This window comes from Thermobia domestica, chromosome 2 (assembly GCF_964235325.1).
Source record: "Thermobia domestica chromosome 2, izTheDome1.hap1.1, whole genome shotgun sequence".
NCBI lineage: Eukaryota > Metazoa > Arthropoda > Insecta > Zygentoma > Lepismatidae > Thermobia > Thermobia domestica.
In genome coordinates, this window is record NC_137455.1 from 78,531,700 (window position 1) to 78,559,484 (window position 27,785).

Consider the following 27,785-nt stretch of genomic DNA (forward strand, 5'->3'; position numbering starts at 1 on the left):
CCTTTACAATTCTGCACATGGAATGAATTTCCTATTTTTTGAATCTAAAGCAAATTAGTCCACGTGAGCGTGAAGTGAGCGCGGGCTCGCACTCCTCGCGCTCGCGCTCACCAGTCTTAACTGGACTCGCGATCACTAGCGCTCGCGATCACTTCTCCCAACTGGACTCGCACTCACTCGGGCTCGCGCTCATCTCTCTCGACTGAGCTCGCACTCACTCGGGTTCGCGCTCATCTCTCTCGACTGGGCTCGCACTCACTCGGGCTCGCGATCACTTCTCCCAACTGGGCTCGCATTCACTCGCGCTCGCGATCACTTCTCCCAACTGGGCTCGCGCTCACTCGGGCTCGCGATCACTTCTCTGAACTGGGCTCGCGATCACTTCTGTTAACTGAGCTCGCGCTCACTCGGGCTCGCACTCACTTCTCTCGATTGGGTTCGCGCTCACTAATCTCAAGTGGGCTCGGGCTCACTCGCGCTCGCGCTCACTTATTTCATTGGGGCTCGGGCTCACTCGGGCTCGCGCTCAATTATTGAGCCCGAGCTCGGTTGAGCGTGAGTGCCGAGCTCACGAGCGTCGGGCTCGCGAGTTTGGACACCTATGTTGTAAACTGCTATCACTTCTTTTCCTGCACACTATCTTATGTGTACACTATTAAGCTTTCATTATAACAAATCATATCGAGTCAATCTTTTACTTCATTTTTCGAGTTTTTGCTCAGAATTGCCGCGTTTGGACCCACTTTGGTGCGACGGTGAGAATGAAGGTATGAAAGTGAGAAGAGTGAAGGGACATTCAAGATGCTGTTTGCGTGGAGTATTAAAAATAAAGGTAAACAAGGGGAACAATAACATTTTCGAACTTCAAGCAGTTGTAGAATAGGGGCTTAAGGGATCAGAACTTAGCCCAACGAAGTTCGACTTTTTCAGACACTAGTCACTACCTATGATTTATTTTAAAATTCCATTGACATATCAAATGCTTCCAATTTGGAGGAATTCATTGGGGTCATTTTTTCATCAACTTTTTGTATGGCCAGCATATTATTTTGTGCATACGTGTCTAGTTGTGTGATGTTTTTATCTATCTACATACACACATTCTTTATACATGTACGTGTTAGTGTATTTTAATATGTCAATTAATAATAAGTACCTTAAATTCGGAACTTTCATTCATTAAGAAATTAAGTACTAAATAATTACTTTAATTTCAGGTATATGTAGTAGTCAAATATATACAGGGTTTTCATAAAGTCTGGACGGATTTAATTTGCTTATAATTTTCTCATATGAATCAAATAAAGTGCTAACGGTAGCGGAAGGATTAAATTTTTACCTGTAATCTGCACCAGCTCAGTTCATTCATCGCCACACCTCCAACTGGGCGCCATTTACGTCCACATATTACGGTACATTTACGTCCGGTACATTTACGTCCACACACATTTACGTCCACACATTGATACGGTAAAAAAGTAGTTATCTCAAAGGAGTTTTTCATTTATTTATTTCTTTAAAAGACACACACACCAATACAGCTTTCAACTTACTTTTAAGTCAACATTGAAACAACAATGAAAACAACAATGGATGGAATTTGGTAAGAAACTGACCCTTGCCCTCCCTCTCCCTCTCTCAACGTGTTCAGAGTTGCCGCTTATCTAACAGTGTTGCCAACTAAAAATTTAATCCTTCCGCTACCGTTTGCACTTTATTTGATTTTATTATGAGCATTTTTATGAAAATTATAAGCAAATTAAATCCGTCCAGACTTTATGAAAACCCTGTATTTTGGATTTTAAGTACAAACATTGAACATATTCTTCACCTATATCGATCAATATTTAGAAACTCAGAAAGAAGGCACCTTCTGAATTTCCATTACATTTCACAAAATATTTTTTACCGTAAAAAGATCGAAATTAAAATGCTATTGATGTCGTCACATACAGAATAAAATTAAATAGTTTACAATTATTACTGGCAATTAATATTGTCACTCATTTCGAACAATTAAAAGAACATAGTTTAAATGTATTGAAATTTCATTTCTTATCGTTAGTACGAAGCGTTGTAAATAGTAGTAACTTTCGATAACTGTTCTCCTAGTGAATTTGTATACAACCAAAGGTAGTTTTAACAAGTTTAACAAAAAAGTCCAAAATAACACTCTTGAAAACAGCTCTTATTTGAAAAAGGTACATAATGATCGCGTTTGGTTCTTGCAATGGTCTTTCCAAAAAGATTAATAAAAATTCAACATAGCATAACAACAAAAGCTGTTTTGCTTGGGCGCCGAAATCTCTAGCTACGGCTCTGATTATAGCATATTGTTTGTATGTTTATTTGTGTTTCTATTAAATGTAAGAGTAAACTGAGAACATGATAGATATCGTTTACGAATAAAATACTTTCGCTCAGAATTGCACGAGTAGAACAGTAATAGAAATTTATGTGTGTTCATAATTAGAGTAGATTTTAGATAGCTATTTAGTAGCAACAGAATATAGGAAATATACAATTTTAAGCAAATTTCTGATGTAATAGATTTTCTTTGAACTGTTATACGACAGCGTCGTGTTAGGAGAATATCTTGAAGAGATGATAATGAGTGCGGGGTAAGGGGGACTCAGAAGGAAATATTAAAAAAAAAAAACACATTATAACAAGGTCTTCTAAAAGGTTCTTCTAATTTTCAGAACTAAGGGCCATGACCCACCTAGAAAGTTTCCTAGTTACGCCAATGGGTGTTCTTCATCAGAATTACCAATTAACGCTTTTAAAAGTATTTCTAAATCAACGAACACTAACAAATTGTATGAACAATCTTTCTCCTATTACTAGATTCAAGCTATGTCCCGGATTTTGGCGAACAAGAGAAAAATAGTCTCAACATTAAAAAAAAAAAAAAAAAAACGTTTATGGATATACCAGCTCAAAGCACAAAGGGGATAGACATAAACTGTCAAACCAATAACATTTATTGTAATATTATCGGTATTCCTTCTTGCATGTGCCTAGAGATCAAAAGTTGATATTTAAAGCTGGCTTTATGTTACAATATTGCCTTCCAATAATTTCCATCATATTTCTGGATCCGCTGTGCCCGACAATGCAAAGGAGAAAGTTATGGTTTACATTTATGTTAGAATTTTTTTGGAGGGGGTAAATAATTTGTTTTATGTTCTTATTATTATGTTATTATTATTATTATTATTATTATTATTATTATTATTATTATTATTATTATTATTATTATTATTATTATTAGTTAGTAAAAGCTGCAGTGAGAAAAATCCGTTCTCCGGACAGCGGTATATTGTACAAATATACGGAATCCTCTTGCTTACTACGGAAATCAGTACAGAACACACGTTATGCGTATACTACATAGGCACTTCCCTTAGGTATTACATCATGCCGTAGCAGGATGTCTGATATCTAACAGTCTTCTTTATATTACATACATACAGTGTGCGAATTGAAAAATTTTCCCAGGGGGGGATGAATTTCACCCATATGTGCACCGTCCTCACACGCACACACACACACACACACACACACACACACACATATATATATATATATATATATATATATATATATATATATATATATATATATATATATATATATATATATATATATACTAACAAGTACAAAACAGTTGAGATGTGAGATGTTTCATAAATTTTCACTCAAGCAATATTTAGGTTAGCTACGCAAAGTAAGAATTGTTCCCTTTTTCTATCTTCATGTCCATTTAAAAATACTCCAGAGGGGAAAAAGTTATCCCTGCCAGGGATAAAATTTTTCTTCTCCAGGGGGGGAAAGATTTTTGTCAGGGGGGAAATCCCTGGCATCCCCCCCGCCAATTCGCACCCTGCATACATATATGTATGTTACCTTCGTCACGTCCATTTGTATGTGAGATCCTCACCGCCTATATTGTTTCATATGGAAAGTACGTACAGGTGGAACATTTATGCAGAAAGTATTGTAAAACATGTGTTTTCAGTTATACGTTTGCTGTAAGTTAAGTCCAAAAACTACTGGATTTACAAATGTAACATACGATTTTATCTATGCCACATACATTTTTCTCAGTGTGATTTTTTTTTTCATTTCCTTTCTCCAATATGGGTATTGAGCAGTCGTGTTGATCGTGACGGGAACAAATAGCATCAATGCTGATGTCCTCATTAAATCTGAATCAATCCAATATGAGTAAAGTTATTGACATTTGTGTCAAGCAATTCAAGTCCAATGTAACAAAGGGAATTCAACCAGCGTGTGTTACTGATTATTTGCTATTTAGTGTGGGAACATTGTTAATTACGTTTAAAGAAAACTGTATTACTTGCTACAAACCGAGGAGAAATCTGATCGTCAATGAGCAGCAGTTTCCCTCCAAATGTAGATATTCGTTGGTTCAATTCATGCCAAGCGAACCATATAAATAGGCATTACTTTTTGTGTACTAGCCAATGTGGAACTCAGATATGTTCTGAATGTAATTCCGTACCTAAGTCAAAACGTTGTAATTCCCTTAGGAAAACAAGTACCAGTAGGCATATAGTTCATGTTCATATTCATATAGGAACCCGGAAAGGTTTAAAGAAAGTACAAAGCGGCCGTAATAGCCACGTCTTCTATTGCACTGAAAATTGTTAAATACTATGAAAATTATATGAAATAGAAAATGGTTGACACTGAATTAAAAACGTGGCTATGCCGTAGTAAGACCACAATCGCCTCGTGTTAGGCAAAATTGTAATAAAGTAAAATAATTGTAGAAAAAGTATGACGCCCGGAATGTCCATACACTAAAAAAAAAAAAAAAAAAAAAAAAAAAGCGCACAAAAACAGCACGTGTAGAAAACGAACACATTACACAAAACTGGAGCTCGACAGAAACCAACCAACCCGGACATCATGTCTTGTCGAACTCCGGGCATGTAGTTATGAATACTATGCACATGTCTTCCAGGCAAAGCGTTAGAACGGATATTGTTTGACGTCAATGAAACTAGCCGATAACCTGAAAAAACGAAGTAGTAGGATTGTTAGAACTGTTAATAAACAAAGAAAAGCATATCACATTAAGCACGTCGCGTATAATGGATGTTGGCGAACACGCTATTGTGCCAGTGCTGTGCTAACAGTCGTAGCTCAAAACAATCTCTAAAATACTCATTGAATAAATGTGACAATTGGGGACGAAACTGATGCACAACATGATACTTAAATGCAAAATTATGGTTGAATTTAAATAAAATTCAAATGTTTTAATTTTGAGAATGACTAGTTGGGGAAAGGTGATATATATATATATATATGTTATGACTAAGAGATAAAGGATGAGCACTAGCCTGACAGATCCGATTAGATTGCTGTCGTCCTGTGCCAGGGGCGTCGAGTTCTCTCTTTATGATGCATCTTCTACGATATTTTTCTACTCAGATGCCAAACTCAAATGTGTCTGTGGCGATGGTATTCTCGAGACATGGAGTCGGTCGTCCTCCAATGGTGCGATGTGCTTCTCACGTCGATCCTGCACCTTCCTAAACCTTGTGGCGAATACCCCCTGTCGATGTGTCCTCCGTGGTTTTGCTTAATCGAAAAACGATGAGTCTGGCATTCAATGAACTAGGATATGTGAAGCTAGACGGAAACGAACGCGGAAAAGCAAAAAGGAAACTAGTCGCGTTTATTGACAATTTCAAAAGTAAGAATTAACAAATACATGCTTATTCAAGCTGTCTGGCAATGTACAATCTTAATAAAAAGTTTATAGTTGGTTGGACTTTAAAGAGTTTATGATACTGTCGTGAATAAACGTAATTTAATAAAATAATTCAATTTGGCGGATTAAGTTAAGAGTTTATACAATTATCACATGGTCACTTCACATCTACTACACAGCTACTTCACACTATGCAAGGAAGGGGAATGGGGAAGGAAAGAAGCGGTCTGGGACCTGTATATTAGGTATTATCCAATCATTTGCCTGGTGTGAATAAAGAAAGTCCAGGAAAACCTTACGATGGCTAGCCTGAAAAAACTGTTACACCTTTTCGACCGAGTGTCCCTACCAGAAATCGAACCGGAGAGAGAGAGAAGAGCCTTAGCGACTACGCTACACTGGGCCACGATAATGTAGTTTTAAATTAATAAACAAATGGGTTTCGTTTCACGCTGTGAAATTATGGTAGACTTCCAAAGTATGCGAATTCAGTACTCAAAGCAGTACTTCTACAACTACTGGTTACAATAGAGTAATATGATCAAAGATAGAACCTCTTTCTCGAACGCTGAATCCATATTAGAAGGCTATTAGGCCTCTTCGTTAACCCTGTTTTTGTTCTAATGTGATAAATGTTGAAACTGAAAATCCCTAATTTGAACCTTTTACGACTTGAATATTGAATACCTGGTTAAGGGAGGAGATGAAACCTATTTTGGAGGAGCTGAATCGATTAAAACAAAACACTTCTCGATGTTTCTTACAATATTTGCTCTACGCAATTAAGATTTGGAACCGAAAGTACTAGTAAATTTCAACCATTTCCGATTTCGGTAGGGTGTTTCGGGTTGTGGTGAGATATACTTTCTGTGTCCGTTGAAGAAAACTGTTTGTTGCTGTTACCGTTTCTGCTCTTTGGTGATAAATGTTGAAACCGGAAATGGTTGATTTGAACCATTCTCAGTTTGCACAGAGGGTATAGGGAGAGGATGGAATCTATTCTTAACATGCCGAATCCATTGAAAAAAAAAAGGGATTTCGATATCTTTTACTATTCTTGTTCTGTGGAAATCAGTATTGAAACCGGAAATGGTAGTAAATTTTAACCACTTCCTACTTCGGCATAGTGCAGTGCATTGTGATAATATATTCTCTTGAGAACATAAATCGATTGCAAAAAAACTGCTTGTTGCTATCTATTTCCATTTTTATTCTATGGGGATAAATGTTGATGCCGGAAATGGTTAATTTTAACTACTTCCGATTTGAATATAGAATTAGCGGAGAAGATGGAACCTATTCTCTGCGAAGCTGAATTGATTGTAAAAACTGCATCTCAGTATCTCTTTTCGTTTTTGCTTTATAGAAATCAGTATTGAAATCGAAAAAAAATAATTTGAAACACTCCCGGTTTTAGTAGAATGTTTTAGATAGTCATGGTATGTTATCTTGAGACACTAAATCGTTTGCAAAAATCCACTTTGCGCTATTAGCTACCGTTTCCATTCTATAGCGGTAAATGTTGAAAACCGAAAATGGTTAATTTTAATCACGTCTGGTTTGAATATAGGGTTAAACGAGAAGATGGGAAGATCTATTCCTGGAATTCTGTATCGATTGCAAGAAATCACATCTCAATGTCTTTTACCGCTTTTGCCGTATGGAAATCAGTATTGAAACCGGAAGTAATAGTTAATTTGTACCACTTCTTGTTTGGGTAGGGTGTTTTAAATAGTCACGAAATGTTATATTGAGACACTGAATTATTCATAAAAATCCGCTTTGCGCTATCTTTTGAAGTTTCCGTTTTATAACGGTAAATGATGAAAGCAGAAATGGCTAATATAAACCATTTCCGGTTTGAACAGAGGGTTAACGTAGGAGATGGAACCTATATCTGAGATGCTGAATCGATTGCAAACAACCGCTCTCGATCTCTGGTCGGTCAAAATGGAAGACTGTTGTCACACTGGATGAGACCTCGCGCGTAATGGTAATATTCAGACAAGGGACGCACTAGTTTTACCACCAATGCAGAAAGTTTCCCACATGGAATCATCACTATCAAAAGTTCTGATACAGTTCAATGGATTTCTGCGCATTTAGACTGTTAGCCCCTTTCTGCATGATTGTTTTCTTTCAGAGAAAAAATAATAATCAGTATTGGAAATCCTCATATGGGAACTTGAAAAATGAATTAAAACTTGAATTTTAGATTTTTCACTTAATTCCGACGAGAAATAAGTAAGTGCCATATATGACACACTTACAACTCACAAAGAACATGCCAGATGACACAAAAATCTCTTATTCATAGACGTCAATGTCTCACACAGCAGATAAAACAGTCATTTGATGCCTTTGATAAATCACAAAAAAGCCTAAGTGAAAAAAGGGTGTGTGCCAATATGGCACGGCATGCGGTAAGGAGTTAAAATGACATCTAGAACGTCACTTCCACCATTCATTCACTGGTCTATGGAAAATCTGCGAGGATATCTATACCTGTGTTACAATGTAGTTTCGTATAATGGAAATTGCGATAGTCTATAATTCTGGTGATCCGATAGAACACAACCGGTCGTGGCACCACGATGTACGTACGTTTCATAGAGGAAGTACACTTTTAAAATCGATCGGATATAACCCAATCAACCTTTTAAGTCTATTTGATGTTTGAGAATAATAAATTCATGTAAGATCCTCTAACGAAAGCAGATAATGATTTGAAGATAAATATAGATGTAGCAATATTAATGCTCACTAATTACAAATAAAAATCCATTAAAACTTGTTTTTGATTCAATTAAGAATGTTCATTAAATAACTCATTGGATGATTGATTTTATAAGATGCTGTCTAAGTTCTGGATCATTACAAAGGAGTAGACACTTTCAACATTATTTTAGACAAATCATAGCAAAACTATAGTCCAACTACTAACATTTTTGTTGTTATTGTTGACACTGAAATACTATAATAAATTGAGATGATTTACCTTGAATTATCGTTGATTGTAACTGAAAAAAACTAAAATTTTGTCATGTAAATACTGGGAATGTGATGTTAGTATCCAAAGAAACTGGCAGAAATTTTATAGTTGATTATTGCGTTTGTAATAATGACATTTTCACCAAAAATTCGCGATCTTAAAGTCTAGGAAATTAGTTTCTGTCAATTGACTCTCATATACTAGAAACAGCGTATGTATCTACCTTATTTTTGAGCTTCTGGATTAGAAATTGTGTGCTAATAGTTTTGATTGAAAGCATGTATTTTTGAGAACAAGTTAGTTTCATTTCTCATTTTGTGAAACTACGGTAGACGAGACCTGGAAATTATGCGAACACAATTGTGCCGGTGCTGTGTCATCAGTTATAGCTCAGAATATGCAACAAATAAATGCAACCAAATGGGGATGGAACTGATGCACAACACGGTACTTAACTGTAAAATTGTGGTTGAATTTAAATAAAATTCAAATGTTTTTAATTTTAAAAAAATGACTAGTAAGGGGAAAAGGGTGAGAAAAAGAGAAAAGGTTGTAATTAAAGAATAGGAATGAGCACTAGCCTGAGAAATCCAACAGGGCTGGCGTCGTCCTGTTCATCTGGAATGATGAATATCTTTCTCTGGAGAAGTCTGGATTAGCCGGAGACAGTCAACATCTGGATCTTAATCCTGTTGAACTGCGAGGGGCGTCGATAATGCTTCTTTACAATAACGTCCTTCTACATCTTCATTCTACTACTCTGGTGACAAACTTAAAGGTGTTTGCGGCGATGAACCGTCAGAATGGTACTCTTTGACTTGTGGAGTCGGTGGTCCTCCAATGGTGGGATCCGCTTCTCTCCGATGATCCTACACCTGTCCCAATCGTGTATTGAATACCCCTTGTTGTTCTGTTCTTCGTGGTTTTGATCAATTCAAGAATGATGACCTAATCGGGAAGTATCAGGCTGTGCTCGAAGGTATGCGGAAGGGAAAGAAGGAAGCTAGTCGAAGTTTATTTAACAAATGTGCATTTACAACATGTGTCTGAGAATGTACAGTTGTAGTCAAAGTTTTCTTTTATAAGTTTTCAAAAGTTCATGCTTCTTTATATCAAATACACAGTCACTTCATTTCCAATAGACAGATACTTCACACCCCCTCCTCGTAATTAAAATACACGAAAATTTTAATTTTCCGTAGTAGAAAAAGAAAGAAAAAAATATGGAAGAAAGTCAAAAAAAAATTGTTCGTTAAAGGTAAGAGAGTTCTTTGTGTAACATAATGTTTGTTTTGAATTAATCCTTGATCACAAACTGCAAAATGCTGAGTGTGCGTTCCTGAGACAGTTCATATAGTTTACTAGGTGACCTGAAGATATGGCGACAGCGTCTCTGGGAAGATGGAAAATAAGAAAAAGAAAAATAAACATTAGTGCTTGCATAATATCATTGTGAGTGACATGTGTTAGTTTGGAATTCCGTTAAGTGCTCAGGGAAGGGAAATGAAAGGTAGGAATAATACTAAATTTAATTATCACTAACACAGATTATCAAAACTTAGATACGTATAATAAAATAAAATCATAATCAAATAAATAAATATTTCATAATCCAATGTAGACCTGTATATATGTATGTTCCTCTAATGCAGAAAATAACACCAATATCACACGTGACTAATACGCGAAGAGAAAAAAAAAACGGTGTAATACTATCTAGCTAACCAAAGATAGTAAAGTTAGACTGCACAAGAAGGGTACTGATTTCAGTTTGAGAAAAATGAGCTTTAAGTTATTTAAGCTTAAAGCGTCCGTAGGCTGGAAAAGAATTCCAAGATATGGTTATAGCCCCATATACTGGCTGTAATCAAACTATATGAAATCAGCACGACAGAACTATTCACCACATATAACCTACAACCCTAACTAACATATAAATTCTTCTTATCTTCATCTTCTTTCTTCTCAAATCTTGTCCTCTTCGGGCATCGAATGCTGGACATCAATCATGGCATCGAATCCTAGACATCTAAAGGATGGAGCATGGTTCTTGCAATCTTGACTTTAATCTTCTTACATCTTCTTGATATATTCATCGAAGTAACTATCCATACGCGTGTTGTAGATTTTCTTCATTCTTCACATACTCACATTAAAAAAAATAAAAATAAGAAACTTCTGTAGTGATACGCTGTCAAATCAAATGAAGTAGTACAATTCTTGAAGATACCAACGTGTTCCAAATTTGTTAATAAGGTTAGCTGATCGTAAATAACCTGGTAATTCGAAGATTTCTTGTTTAACTGTTTGAAGTACTTCAAGTTTCAAAGTGTTCTAAGTTTTCGAAGTTTTCCAAATTTTCGAAGTGTTCCACCGGTGGATTTGGATGCACAATTCAAAACCAAGATAAACTAACTTCTAAGCGTGGCCAGTGCTAAAAGAAAGTTCATCGACCATCTGCAAGGTGTTCCTATGCTCAATCTAATCTTCAAGAAAAGTGGTCCACATACAAGTTACGTGCGGACAGACGGACTAACAGATTCTTCATCAATGGGAAAATATATGGGGAGTAATCGCTGATAAATGTCCCAATTTTCTCTATCATAAACACAAAATACGACACGGTTTACGTCATCAAGATGTTCTTCTAAAAATATTCTTGTTGTAGCCAAGGCAATTTTGGCAGCTTCTAACTTCGGAAATTTAAATGCTCCAGTTGAAATGTTAGGTAATACAATTGTAGATAGGTCATTCTCCAACATTACTTTAAAACAATTTTTGTACGTCTCTCGTAAAATCTTCTTGTCTGAATTCCGTGGTCCACATGTCATAATTACATAATTAGCTGGTAAACGATAACCATTGGCAATCTTCGCTTCTCCTGGCTTCAATGATGATATGGTCAAACATTCTTCTAAAAATTCAGATCCAGCTGCGTCTTGAATGGCTTTATCTGCACCACCTAAAGGAGTTAAGGTTTCATTCGTCGGATTTACTAAGGCATCTGCTTTTATGTCCACTATGTTACCTTTATAAATACTAATCTTCTGATTGATGGCAGTATTACAAGCAAATTTCGGTTTTTCTTCTGTAGAATTCTTCCCTATAGTTGCCCACGTTGGTAGATTTTCGGCAATCACAATATCCTTAATATGAAGAGAAGGGATGAAAATTTCTTCTTCCAAACATTGTTTCCTGGGGTTGAAGATCTCTTCAGTTGGTAGTTCTTGATGGTCTTCGCGTCTCGTCTTCTTCTTTTTCATCGTATGGTCTTCCGTGCAGACGTTGATAGGCATCTCTTCGTCAGAGTCTTCAAGGTGGTCTTCCTCTTCCGGGTTTTCCTTCTCATAAAACTTCTTCAATCTCTGGACTGCTATGCTGTCTATCTTGTAAGATCCTCGGGCGGTCTTATACTTAACAAAATATGAATTTGGATTTTCCACACGTTCAATTATGCCTGGACCAATAAACTTTCCGCTGAATGCTTTGGCGTGACCTTTTTTTCTTGTAGTGTCTAATATCCAAACCTTTTCTCCTTCTTTAAAAGCAGGTTTCGTATGTCTCTTGTCAAAAAATTTTGTCGCCGTTTTATGACGTTTGTAAAGATTTTCTTGCGCTTTGTCTCTAATCTCTTGTAATTGCTGTAAACGAACGGCATTTTCTTCGTATTGACACGGGGTATTTAAAATTGCCTGATGAAGTAACCTAGGTTTGAAGCCAAAAAGACATTCAAATGGTGAAATTTGAGACGATAAATTCTTGGTGACGTTAAGCGAAAAAACTATGGGTTGTAATAAGTCAATCCATTCTCCTAAATCTTTGTCACATAAAGCTGATTTCAATCGTTGTTCTATGTTTCTAATAGTAACTTCACAAACATCATTACTGTAATGCCCATGTACATTTACAAAACGCATGTTAGCACCAATCATAGCACATAATTCTTTAAATAGTCCACTAGTGAATGCACTACCTTTGTCTAAGACAATTTCATAGAAAATTCCAAACTTTAAAATTACTTTGTGATAAAGAAATGAAGCCAAAGTACTTGCTGTAACATCAGGAAGGGAATCTGCAATTATGTATCTAGTACAACTGTCTACTACAACTATCATATATTTGTGATTTAACATATTATTGGGGGAATAATTCCCAGCTACATCTATGTGGATGCGATAGAAGGGGGGAACGGAGGGATAAGTAAGCAATGTACCATACGGAGAACCAATTTTCGATTTCGATACTTGACAAATCGTACATTCTTTACACTTCTGATATATATATTTCTTCATGTTGGGAAAATACACTGTTTTTGTTAACATATCATAGGTTTTAGAATAGCCAGAATGAGATGATCCCAATGCAGACGTATGACAAGCATTAAAAACTTTATAACGCAAAGAAGTAGGAACTGCAACTAAAAATTTTATACCTTGACAAGTTTTTTGTTTTCTATACAAAATTCCATCTTTAATAGTAAAATATAATGCTTGGCGTTCTATTTTAGGATTTCTATTTTCTTTCTGTTCCAACCAAGAAAAAATATCTTTAAAAAACGGATCTTTACGCTGTTCTGTTGCCAGATTTGGCTCATTTAAGATTGAAAATGAATTTGTGGTCTGAGTAAACAAAATTTTCGGATCTTCTTGATTCTTTTTCTCGTCTTCCAAATCTCTAGGGGGGTTAGAAAAACGTGAAATGGCGTCTGCCTCTACGTTACTGGAGCCACTGATGTGTGAAATAGTGAAATTATACGATTCGATTTCACTCAACCATCTAGAAATTTTACTTACATTCTTTGTTTGCTTCAAATAAATTAAACTATGACAATCTGTCTTCAAATAAAAATGACATCCCAAAAGAAAATACCTAAATGAACGTAATGAGTACAATAATGCTAATAATTCAAGCTGATATGGGTGTAAATTTTTCTCGCTAGGAGACGTTGCACGACTACAATAACTAATGGGAACTAGATTTGTATCGTCAGGTGAATTTTGAGGTTGTTTGATTAGTCCAGAAAGAGCGAGTTTGCTGGCATCAAAATAGAGATACAGAGGATAATCAGGCTTGTACCTCATGAGACAAGGTGCTGAAATGATGGCTTGTTTGATATTATTGAATGCTGTCTCCTGTGCGTCCTTCCAACGAAAAGGAGCGTCTTTTTTCAACAAGGAAAGTAACGCTTCTGCTAATTGACTAAAATTAGGTAAATACGAACGAACAAAAGAAGCCAATCCTAAAAAACTTTTGACCTGTTTCTTTGTTTTGGGACGTTGATAGTTGGAGATTGAGTTAATTATTCGTTTCGAAATAGACAAACCATCTTTACTAACAGTGTGACCTAAAACATCTAATGAAAAATATCCCAATTTTGTTTTTTCTGGGGAAAGCTTTAAACCAATTTCTTTTATTCTTTGAAGCAACATACGAGTTAACTGCAGAATTTCATCAAAACTATCACTAGACCAAAAATAATCGTCAACATAGGCAAATATTTTATCATGTGGAAGACCTTCTAAGGTGAGTTTTACTAATCTGTTCATACCACTAGTAGATGTCTTTACACCCTGAGGCAAAAAATTAAAATGGTACGATCCCACGCCTGGAATCGAAAAAGCTGTAATAGGTTTAGATTCTTCAGTGAGGGGAATATTAAAGAATGCTCCAGAAACGTCGCTAGAACATAGATATTTGCGTCCTGCCAAATTGGTCAAAATATCCTGGATAGGAGGAACCGGATAGCTGTCAGGAACCATTTTCCGGTTAATATAACGGGCGTCTTGTACAAATCTATACTGTCCATTCTTCTTTTTAACAAGCATTACTGGAGAATTGTACGGACTAATACTAGGTTCAATGATCTTACTTTTCAATAAAATATCTACTTGTTTTTTGATCTCATCCCGTAGATGAAATGGTATCGAAAATTGGGGTCGATTTACTGGAATATTGTCTACTAATTCAATTTTATGCTTATATCCCTTAGCACAACCATAATCAAATTCATTCCAAGAAAAACTAGAATAAAATTCCTCTACTAAATCATATAATTGCTGTTGTTGATGTGGCAACAATTCAGGGTTAACATTTACTCTATATTTATCATAACCTTCAGGAAAAGATTTCGTATCTACTGCATTAACTTGATGAACCTTATTGTTAGTGCTATTTTGTTTCTTGAAGTTGGTATCACTGATAACATTTTCGGCAGAACCCAAAACAACATCTTTTTTCAAGTAAAGTTTACTTTTGGTAGGATTAATCACAGATATTACCGGATGAATTTCGTCTACAACTGATTTACGGACAAAAATTTCTGCCTGCGTATCTATTAATTCATTGGGAACTAATAAATTGCGAGTTCCTGCAAGATCATTTACTTTTTTTAATGTAACTTGAACACTTGAATTTGGAGGCAAAACAACAGAGCGAGCCACTAAAAATTGAGGTTTATATAATTTTGCTATATGGTTAGAAATTTCTTCAAAAGATACGTATGGCGGCAATTCAATTCTTGGAGGAATACCAAATTTAACAAAACTAAAAGAATTCTTATTGTGATCAACCATTGCAAGATGACTTTTTAAAAAATCTTGGCCAATTAAACTATTATACGGAAAATTATTATACACTCGAAAAGGATGCGTAAAATACTGTCCTCCTAATTTAAATTTTACTAAAGCGATTTGATCACTTCCTTGAGAATTTCCAGTGATACCACGAATAAAAGTCGTTCCTTTGAGTATTTTATGCTTATTGCTTAAACTATTACCAGAAATTATGCTAACAGTGCTGCCTGAATCCAATAAAAATAAATGCGGCTTATTATCAATATATGCTTTAACATGAGGCAAATCAGCTTCGTATTGAATAGGCACATAATATCGCTTACTATTTCGAACATTATTACACATATTATTGTCTAGTTTATTCTTATTATTCGATTTAACATTCTCGTTTACATTGACTGCAAGACAAAAGAAGCAAGACGCTGCGAATGAGAGGAAGCGAAGGATGCAATGGATGGATTTCTTCGCTCGAAACGCGAATGCTCATAAGATTGTATACACACAGATTTTCCTTTGTGTGCGTGAGAAACTTTTGCGAGCGCTGTTCTTTGCACAAGATCTTGTAACTGGACTTTGATACCGTCCAACTGAGCTATCAATGTATTTTTTTCTTCAGGCTGACTTACAATTTCATTTTCGTTCTGAATATTAACATCTAAAGTATTTTCTTTTTGCTGTATAGCATTCTTACTAACAGGATGTATATTGTATTCGTTTGTTATTGCCAAGGACTTCAATTGCTGACTACGCATGCTGACAAGAAAATTAACTCTTTCCTCTAGACCTAAGGACTTTGCTAACTCAATAACAGTCTTATATGATTTTCTTACAACTACAGAATAAAATGATGGCAATAACCCATCGATTATCAAGTTAATTTGTTCGGTCACTGGCATCTTCGGATCGTACTCAAGTATTAACTTCCATTTATGAAAAATGTAATCTAAGACAGATTCAGAATCTAACTGTTCTCTATTTCTCATTTCTTGCTCTAAAACTTGCGAAACTATATTATCTTCATAAGCCTCTATTAATTTCTTCTTAATCTGTACATACATGAGATTATCATATTCTGCGGTTGATTGTAAAGCTAGCAGATAAGCACGAGCCCCATTTTCTAAACAATACGGCAACAAATGACGTTTCTGTACATCACGTAGGTTATGAAGGACAGAAAAATCCTCAAAATGACTAAAAAATGATTGAACTGACTCGTTCAATTTGCCGGAAAATCTGGGGGGTTCTACTAAACGATCTATAGCAGAAGACATAACACTAGTATTCTCCATTATATCTATTTTCAAATCACACTTGAGAGAAATATCTTATACTACTATGTATATATATATATCCAACACCAAAAAGAAAAACAAAATATAATAACTTAGCAAAATTTTCTCTTCTCACCCACTTATCATTCGATTAAAATACAACAAAACAAAAAATTACTCTAACAGAGCAAATGAATAAAGTAACGAAGGTGGGTGGGTGGGTTAAAAATAACTCTACTTAATTTCTCTCGACAAACTAAAATTACACAGTACAAATTACTCAAAATTTGGGATCTCAAAGCATCTACCGAATATTTAGAATCGTAATTTATCGAAATTTTAGGATCACAACAAAGGCGTAAGCCTCACAATATCTCCACCATATGCCGGTGCTGTGTCATCAGTTATAGCTCAGAATATGCAACAAATAAATGCAACCAAATGGGGATGGAACTGATGCACAACACGGTACTTAACTGTAAAATTGTGGTTGAATTTAAATAAAATTCAAATGTTTTTAATTTTAAAAAAATGACTAGTAAGGGGAAAAGGGTGAGAAAAAGAGAAAAGGTTGTAATTAAAGAATAGGAATGAGCACTAGCCTGAGAAATCCAACAGGGCTGGCGTCGTCCTGTTCATCTGGAATGATGAATATCTTTCTCTGGAGAAGTCTGGATTAGCCGGAGACAGTCAACATCTGGATCTTAATCCTGTTGAACTGCGAGGGGCGTCGATAATGCTTCTTTACAATAACGTCCTTCTACATCTTCATTCTACTACTCTGGTGACAAACTTAAAGGTGTTTGCGGCGATGAACCGTCAGAATGGTACTCTTTGACTTGTGGAGTCGGTGGTCCTCCAATGGTGGGATCCGCTTCTCTCCGATGATCCTACACCTGTCCCAATCGTGTATTGAATACCCCTTGTTGTTCTGTTCTTCGTGGTTTTGATCAATTCAAGAATGATGACCTAATCGGGAAGTATCAGGCTGTGCTCGAAGGTATGCGGAAGGGAAAGAAGGAAGCTAGTCGAAGTTTATTTAACAAATGTGCATTTACAACATGTGTCTGAGAATGTACAGTTGTAGTCAAAGTTTTCTTTTATAAGTTTTCAAAAGTTCATGCTTCTTTATATCAAATACACAGTCACTTCATTTCCAATAGACAGATACTTCACACAATACTGAAATTAATGGCAATAGATCTATGACTTGAAGTTTTAATATAAAAATAAGATCAAATATGCAACTTATTCTTGGGACGCTAAAGCCATCTATGGCTATCTTTACCGTTTTTGATATAGCCTATGTTCAAACCGAAAGTGTAGTAGATTTCAACAACGTCCGGTTGCATTTGAAGAACATATTCTTAGAACATTTAATCAACTCCAGAAAAGAAAAAAAAAACTTATTCTCGCTATATCTTACCTTTTATTGCCCAATGAAAATCCATATTGAAATTTCTACCATTTCCGATTTGAATAGAGAGTTAACTGAGGAAATGAAATCTGTTATTAGGACGTCGAATCGATTCCAAAACACCATTTCTCCTTATAGCTTATCGTTTTTGTTCTATGGCGATCAACGTCGAAACCGTAAATGGTTAATTTCTACCACTTCCGGTTTGAATAGAGGGTTAACGGAGAAGATTGAATCTATTTTTGGGATGCTGAATCGATTCAAGAAAGAAATAATACAAAAAAAAAAACTCTTCGCTATCTCTTCAGTGGTAGAGCGTTCACCTCTGGTACATGGAGTCCGGGGTTCAAACCCTGATCCCGCCAAGTGAACTTTGTGGTGGACAAACACCGTGTGCATGGGTTTCCTCGGGATTCTCCCGTCTCCTCCCACTTTCTTCATTTCACCATTTCATTCATTTTTCATCATTACCGTCTCCTTTAGCCTAGCCGGCATAATCGTGGGACGTAAAACTCAAAAATTTCATTTTTCCTCGCTATTTCTTAAGAATTTTTTGTTCTATGGAGATCAATAGGCCTATTGAGAGCGGAAATAGTTGAATTCTACCTCTTTTGGTTCGAACAAAGGGCTAACGGATGAGATATAACATATTTATGAGGCATTTTCTCGATACATGTTACCATATTTGATCTGATACCTGTTGACAGACATGCATTCTATAAGACTTCCGATACTAACACACAGGCCTTTATCCAAGGGGGTCTAGGGGGCCGGGACTCCCTAAATTTTTACCAGCCCCCCCTGAAATTTTCATGGTAGGCTTGCAAATGATCTATAATATGATGATAAACTACAATATGGTTGGATCGGCCCCCCTAATTTCTATCAGCCCCCCTACATTTTTGGGCTGGGTACCGGCCTGCTTACACATAGCATATTTTGAAGTCTAATAATATCTGGAGAGTGAGGGAGAGAGTTACAATTTGTCAAAGGGTATGACCATTTCTTTATTACCAAATAAAAATCCGAATTATGCTCTGATAACCAATTTTAAAAATCTGAAAGAATAAGCACTTCTAGTGGGACAAGATCCCCCATAAGGAAGAAGGTAACGTCAATAGGTGCCGGAGTGACCCTGAAAAGATGAAATTTTCTTCATTCAACTTTTTTTTTTTAATTTGCAATTTTCAAGTTTGGAGGGCCCTCACAGAAAATTTGTCTTGGGGCCTATGAAATCCATAGGTGCCCCTGAGTGTGGGTGAGGCCGCAGTTCAATCCCAGGCCATGTAACATTTTGATTGGCAACATTTTCTGTTAGTTTTCTACCTGTTTTAGCGTTTCCTCTCATATTCTCATTCTAACAACTTATCCATAATCATTCATTATCCGTTTGTCGCCTCTAAAGGGCATAAACATAGAATGTTAAACTAAAGATTTGATTTAATTTAATTTTTGGTAGATTCGATCTAACAAAAGTGAAGATACCGGGTAGAATACTAGAGTTCGAGAAATTCAATTTGACCCACTAGTTGCGCAGAAGGCAGAGGTATTAGCTATTTGTTGTTGCTATATGACTGTAGAGGAGAGATACAAACAGTTATAATTCTGATAATTTCAGAACAATTCCACACCAGAAGGACCCAGGAAAAAGGGCAAATACCACAGTCGAAAACCTTCTCACGGTAAAAAAAAAAAAAAAAAAAAAAAAAAGTCAGAGTAAAAGAACGTATTTAGAAGGGTTCAGGAAAAAACATCCCACATCAAAACGACTTCACGTCAGAACGACTGGAATCAAAACTGCATCTTATCAAAGAAACCTGAGTTACGCCTATTTTACACATCCATTTATCATACAATTTCTTGCAGCAAAAATATTCTTCTTATCATATTGTATAAAATAGGAAATTCAAAAATATCCAGAGGCGGGTTTTAGGGTGCAGGTTACCCCCATGAAATTTTAATTAAAACTAGCAGAATTAACCTTTTATTACACCATAATGATGCGTTGAAGAACGGCAAATATTCTAAAATTGAAAAAAAAAAATATAGCCAACAAAGCAAGTTATTGTGGTTTTATCATAACCAACTCCTGTCCAGCCTCCTCTTCAACTTTTTTTTTTTTTTTTTTGGGAGGGGAGGCGATGGTAAGTTAGAGAGGATGGGCATACCTGAGTATATGTTATAGAATTCTTCATGCTATGATATACAGAGTCTTCCAAAATCCTGCAAAAAAGGAAAAAGCTGTAACTTTGAAAGTACTACTTACAATTTTGTATTTTGTTTGTAATGTTTAATGGAAATGTTAAAATTTTTGTTGGCAACAATGAGTAGATGTAAACGTTGACGTCATAACCGAAAATCACATGACAAAGATGGCGTCTATTGAAGAAAAAGCGGAGTGTGTGGCGTGGTTTTGTGAGTTAAAATCTAGTGTTTTGGTGTGAAGAAAATTCTGACAAAAATATCAGAAACAACCACCTGCAGGTTCAAGTATCAAGAGATGGTACGATAAAGTTCCTAGCTACCGGAAGTGTCTTGGATTTGCCTCGTAGCGGAAGGCCAACAATCAGTGTTGATGTGATTCAGTCCGTGCAGGAAAGCGTGTTGCGAAGTCCAAAGAAATCGTTGAAACGCAGATCTTTGGAGCTGCGAATGCCAATGACAACACTACACATCGTAAGAAAATGATACAGAAGTTTACAAGCAAAAACCGAAAGATGGAGATACGTGATGTGATTGGGAGTATTACGGATGAAGCACGTCGAAATGCCATTCTTGGATTCCCGAAAAGACTTCAGCAATGTTTGGACGTAAATGGTGCTCAGCTGGAGGTTTGGCGTTGAAAAAATGCTTGGAAACAAAATTTCAGACTTTCTTAGAAGTCCATTAAAAGTTTTGTACAAATACAATAAATGGTTACAAAGTTACATCTTTTTCTTTTTTGCAGGACTTTTGGAAGACACTGTATTGTATAACGCCATAACGTATATATTTTTAAAATGCGTTCTTAAAAGTGGAGGTTAAGTGTAGCAACATACATGATACAACTTAATTAATGCCAAATTTGTTAAATGGGTGTCCCTAAGAGACAAAGAGATCTCTCTGTAGCTAAACTATAGGCCCACATCTCTCTCATATAGCCTCGGTGCTGAAAGGTAAGTTAAAAAGTAATAGAACCAACAACGAATAAAGTTTCGTATCATAATCTTGATCAAAAAAGGCTGCTCCAACGTGTAGTCTCTGTAGTTTCTGTTCTAATACTAATAAAGTTATAACAAAAGTTGCAAAAGGCGAACATAATTTCCACACAACGATATAGATTATAATTTCATCATAAGAAGTGGAAATTATATATATATATATATATATATATATATATATATATATATATATATATATATATATATATATATATATATATAGATATAGATATATATAGATAGATAGATATAGATATAGATATATAGATAGATAGATAGATAGATAGATAGATGGATAGATTAATGAGAGAACATTTTCTGCCTATAAAGTTATATATAAAGAAAAGGAAGTTCTTAAAATAACGTTATGCATGGCTCTGCATTTCCTTATATTTTCAGATTTCTGAAATTCTGGAGTGGGCACCCAAATGCTCCAAGATTCAGGCGTACATATTTCTTTCTTAATTAATTAAGTGATTGAAAATAATTTTTAAATATTTAATTGTACATATTAAACATGTAATTAGTTATTCATATTTTTACCTATGTAGTTAGATGGTTGTTTAAGAATGTTTGCTGTAATTTTTTAAAAAGTAAATAACTCATTAACGACGAACAATATGACAATTTTGGAAAGTGGGCCTTAATATTTACAAAATTTTACGTATTAACTGAACTAATTGTTCTTTCAAGACCTTTTATACACAGTAAATAAGAAATTTGAGTGTCCGACACTTATGTCATAAAATGTGCATTATTACTTTTTTTTTTTAACTACAGGAAACAACCTGAAAACTGTTTATTATTCTTTTATTATAATTTTGTTGATACTACTGACTCACTTTCTAACATTTAAATAAAAGTTGCGAGGAGAAAAGTGAATATCCTCAACATTTAGAGAAGTGTGAAAAAATCGTTTGGTTTATATTATGTTTTCAAATACCCATGCTTGTAGGGTCTATCCGAAATAACGTGTAAGAGTCTGCTTCTAAAGACGGGCAGTTTTAATGGTGTTTATTTTCACGGAATGATTATGATTCTTTTGTGTAGAATAATAAAAACAACTATTATTAGTGTGTTAAAAATCATTGAAGATAACAAAGGAAGACATAATCAACATGCATTCATTAATTCTACTTACCGTTTAGTGCATCATACATCTTCCTGGATAATTAACTGTGCTTTATCTCGACAATGATTGACTAAAGAACTGTCTTTATGAGTGTATGTGATTTATGAAATGATTACCTGTATCGCTTTCAAAATTACAAACATGTAAGTGTAAAAATCTTGATAACCTTGAGCTACATTTACACTTTTTCCCTCCTTTATGATACTTAACATTCAAAAAGATAATCAGGTGTAAAAATGCGGACAGCGAGTAAAGTATGATAATATGTAAATTTTGGGCTCGTGTAGTATAAGTGTGATAAATAATAAGCAAATGTTTGTATTTTCTCGAATAATTTTGTTTTATCACTCTTCTTCTTCTTCTTCTTCTTCTTCTTCTTCTTCTTCTTCTTCTTATTATTATTATTATTATTATTATTATTATTATTATTATTATTATTATTATTATTATTATTATTATTATTATTATTTCATTCATGAATAAAATTTACGTTTACACAAAACACAAAAGTTTTCCATAAATAAATTTTCAGTAAGAATGAATAATAAACGTAAATTAACTATACAAATATTAGTGCTAGACAGTTATGTCGTTTGTACTTGCAGTAAAATAGTTAATAATATTTAATATTTTTTGCAATTAAAGATAGCAAAATATAGCCTACCTATGTTGACTCTCTGGCGCAAACCCTACAGCGTGAGATTCTATGACTTTACAACTTTTTAAGCCTTTTAAAACTATCCCTAGTAGCAGAGACAACTTGCGAACCGCTTGCTGTAAGTTTACATTGGAAGTCGGCAAGCTTGCATCCGGCTTGGTTGGAAAGCGTGCAGGCATGCTGCACGTTGGATTCCAGTACCGAACTTACATGGGGCCAACTTTGCATTCAGTGTTTCATTCAAGCTTGAAGCAAGCGTTTTACACTGGCGGCAAATCAATAACCAATGAACGGGCAGTGATGCTATGGCACTCTGCAAAAGATCTAAAGTGTCGCTTGCAATTGCAACAAAAGGCAGATTGTATGAAAGCAAGCGTTGAAAGGACAAGCATAGAAAGCCAAAAGCCAAGCACGCGCCAATTGGTTGAAAGTTTTCTTGCTATTTGGGTTCTTAAGTTTTATACATGTGTATAACCAATAACTGTGAATACATAAAACAAGTAATAAATAAATAAATAGTAAATATTCAATTATGTTAAGAGTAGAGCCAATTTTGATAATTTTTTTTTACATTTCTATTTCCAGTGACGTACACAAAATTTCATCAAAATAATTCATCAAACACTCAATCTTACATTCATTCAGGTAAGACACGCGTGATATATATATATATATATATATATATATATATATATATATATATATATATATATATATATATATATATATATATATATATATATATATATATATATATAGAGAGAGAGAGAGAGAGAGAGAGAGAGAGAGATCCATAATATCTTGCTTAAGGGAATTTAAAGCTCTAAAGCGTCCTCTTGTGTACTTACTGTCTATTTCCATTTCTTGTCAAATGTTTCGATTTTAGTAATTAAGTTTGTTGTATCAAATGGTTAATTGAGTATGTACGTATTGTAATTATGTTCAGCATTTATACAATATGATAATACTAAATCCCGTCTCTTACATGCAAGCACCTATAAGTGAAAATTTGTCAAATTATTTCCTGAGCTAACTTCACCTTATGTTTTCAGAATTTTATGTAGGTATAGTCTTTTGTCGATAAGGTATTCCTACCTAGTGAGTCGCTCCAATTCAATTATATGTCTAGGCATCTTAACATAATGTAAGTTATTCCAATATATTTACTTTCGATTACCTTGGGAACCGAAGCCTCAATGCTTCAAATTCTTTGAACCTTGTGTTGTATGTACTCTTATATATTAAAAAAAAAAAAAAAAAAAAAAAGAATAATAAATTTGATGTTATCTAGGTTGCCGGTCTCCTTGTAAATGATAAAAATATCAATGTTCAATAAACGATGAGAAAACATAATATGACAGACAGTATTATCCATCAACGACAGCAACAGTTTGGTAAACACATTTATTGGAAAGTGCATTACTTCGTGATAACTTTGGCCGTTGAAGGAAGTTCTGAATGGTTGAGCTGAAAATGATAAAAAAAATAATAAAATAAAAAACTAAATGTTTATATACAATTTGGATATTTTTATCTTGACACATCATTGTAACTTACAAACTAATAGATTAAAAAAAAAAAAAAAAAACGCTTAAAACTTTGTACGAGGCAAATATCAGGTTATCTAAAAAGTAGTGAGCCTTTGAAATGTCAAACTTGAGAATACATTTACTGTGATTAGAAAATAACGTTATAAAACCACATATGGACCATTTTGTTCGATCACCTTCTGCCATTTTCCCGGCAACATCATTATCCCGTCTTTATAGAACTTTTGTATTTTCTGGTTAAAAAAAAAAATCTGACACTTGCTTTTCACAGGCCTCTTCTGAAACGAACTGAACACCATTCAGGGGTTCTGCAGATATCGAAACAAATGATAGTCTGATGGTGTCAGCTCCGGGTTATACGACAGATGCATTAAAACCTCCCAGCCATTCTCTCAATTTCTGACGGGTCGTTCAAGATTTATGGACTCTAGCGTTGTCAGTGTGGTATACGAAACACTTTCTGCCGACAAGTTACATACGTTTCTTTTAATTTGCTTGATGAACTCGCGTTAATTATCGACAGTATAGGTCTAGGTCTATCGTTGTACAATGCGGCAACAGCTCCTGATGCAAGATGCCTTTCTGATTCCACCGAACGCACAGTATAACCTTCCTGGGCGTCAATGCAGGCTTTACTAGAGACAGTGGACCTTTTCCTCGCTTCGAACACACATTTTTTTCGCACATTGTTTCCACTTTTCATCAGTTGTGATCAAACGCTTCAGAAATGGTTCGAGTTCGTTACGTTTTAGTAGCGATTCGGAAACGGTAATTTGATCTAGTAAATGATTTCGAGTCAGATCATGTTGCATCCGAACGTCCAGGTTTCTCCAATTGGTTTAACGCTGTTTGGTAATGGATATTAATGAACGTTGTGGTCAGTAGCGTACCCAGGAATTTATTTCGGGGGGGGGTTCAAACTAAATATGAAGCTATTTTATATTAAAATTGCTAAAATTGCCCCTAAAATTAGGCTAAATTTTTAAAAAGTCGAAATTTCGGGGAGGGTCCGGACCCCCGTGTCCCCCCCCTTCCGTACGTCCCTGGTTGTGGTCATTGGCGATATTATTCATGGTTGCTTACATGTCGGTCTTGCTTGACTTTTGCCAGGATTAACATCTGGACAACGGATTTTTTAGGTTCGAAAAAAGTATGTTTTAGGTGCCTAAAATAGGTGCCAAAAATACTAAATTAGGCATTAAAAATGAAAAAATAGGTTCTTATAAAAAAATGCTCATTTTTAATGGAATGATGCAGTACGATCTGAATACAAACTTTAAGATACAGAAATGTACGCACACATGTCATGTTACCTTACATTTTAACCTGTTCAATATTGAAACATTGTTGGAATATTTAATAAAACTATATGTTTGTAGACAAACGTTCAGTACAAAACACCTTCACATTTCTGCACCACATAAGCCGTAATTGGCCTCATAGTAAATAACAAGCACTTTTACCAGGTTTTCTATGGTGAAACGGTGGCGCTCTTAGTGAGGATGAGCTTGTACGAAGAGAATGAACGTTCCACATTAACTGACGTGATGGTGGCAAACTTTAACTCGGGTACATGTTCGATTGGTATTTCGCATTTGTATTTACTTTGTTTCCAGCCAAAATATCTGCTGCTGCACACAAACTCTTGAATCCCAAGTTCTTCCCCAATACACTTTCAAGATTTACCTTCACTTTCTCTCCAACTTGAGCGGGCACTTTCACGATTTTTTGCTTCACTTCCTGAATAAGCTCAATTTCTTAGAAAGTGGTATTCCCGAGCCCTCTAATTCTGCAATAACCAGAACAAGAAATGTATAGTGTGATCGGATGTATGCCAAATCAGTAGGGATAGAAGAATCATTCATCAACTCTTTGTCAACAGTAACGCTATAAATATCCACCACTAATTTTTTTCGTGTTTTTCCCGTGTTTAACCTTTAGAAAATTGTCACATGTTTATTTTTACTAATAAAAACTCCAAGTATATATTTTTAAATTATATGTTTGTGTACCGGTTTCGGCTATGTAACATAGCCTTCCTCAGACACAAATATATATACTGCTTTGGTCAGTTGGAGTTTTATTAGTAATCTTGAATTTTCCAAAGCTACAATGAATAATTTACAATGTTTATTTTGCGCAAAGTAGGCAAAAATAGGATCTAATGTTCAATTAGGCATTTTTAGACCAAATAAAACTTGGTTCTAGTGCTTTAATTTGTCATAAAACCTTCATATATGACTTTATTTTTTATTCTGAGCTAAGGAAAAAAATAGGTTTTTACCTAAAGATCCGATGGCTAGTTATTACATATTTGATACATGTTAAGCGAAAGTTTACAATACAGCATTTATTTTTCAACCTTGCAAGCTAAGAATGCTAAAGTGTCACATACATCCAGAGAAGTGTGAGGATTATAGAACTATTAATCTCATATCGCATACATCAACACCCTCCTCAGATATCTAATGAGATGTTATACATGATTGATCTGGGCAACTCCTAACTCCTTCTTTCAAAAGTTTATTTTGACCGGAATTTACCGAGTCTGAAAAATTATTCTGCTACACCTTCCAATTGCTCTCCGGAGTAATAGGATGCAACATCGAACAATATAGTAAATCCTATTCCGTTTCTCTCTAGCTCTCTTCCACAGCATTATGATGCAATAAACCACAGAAATGATCTGAAAAATTCTTCTCCTGGATCATTCCTACAAAATCCTGTGATATAATTCCACTGTCAAAATCAAACATTAAAAATAAACGTTTATGACGAAGACGAAGTATTAAGTCTACAACGCTCACTTCGACGCCTCATAAAGACTAGAAATACTGGGGAAGAAAGTCAATGAAAAGAAAAAATAAAATAAAAAGGGGCCAGTTTTCCAGCCTAAGGAAAGAGTTTTCCAAATACAGTACTTGAGTCATCATCTGGGTCTGATTTTCTATTTTCTCTTCATGAAAACAGTGATGAATCCAACTTTATAATATTTAATGTGGGTCAGAAAATGACATTTCATCTGTACTCCAACCATGGGTGGCGATTAGGGGGGGCAAAGGGGGGCAGTTGCCCCCCCCCCACACTTTTCTGAAATGGCCTATTAATGTATATAGTTTCAACCAGGGAAATTTGTATATTAACATTGATATACAAATATTCAGATCATGTCTTGCCCCCCCACTTTTAACGTCCAATCGCCGCCACTGACTCCAACCAAATGATTTTGACGTAGTTAAAGTAT

At 35.1% G+C, this 27,785-nt stretch overlaps 2 protein-coding genes across 6 annotated transcripts in view; one reads left to right on the top strand and one right to left on the bottom strand.

Moving 5' to 3' along the window:
• Positions 1–8,836, bottom strand: part of LOC145673087 (uncharacterized) — a 25,083-nt gene extending 16,247 nt beyond the window's left edge. For both annotated transcript variants that reach the window (XM_081742454.1, XM_081742445.1), the window contains exon 1: positions 8,748–8,836. The gene's annotated coding sequence lies outside the window, so the exon portion shown is untranslated. The remainder of the gene's footprint in view (positions 1–8,747) is intronic.
• The window catches only part of LOC145673108 (mannosylglucosyl-3-phosphoglycerate phosphatase), a 304,267-nt gene that overhangs the window by 66,871 nt on the left and 209,611 nt on the right, over positions 1–27,785 (top strand). For 2 of the 4 annotated variants that reach the window (XM_081742498.1, XM_081742532.1), the window contains exon 2: positions 23,577–23,636. The exons of the other annotated variants lie outside the window; for them this stretch is intronic. The gene's annotated coding sequence lies outside the window, so the exon portion shown is untranslated. The remainder of the gene's footprint in view (positions 1–23,576; positions 23,637–27,785) is intronic. 4 annotated transcript variants of the gene reach the window in all.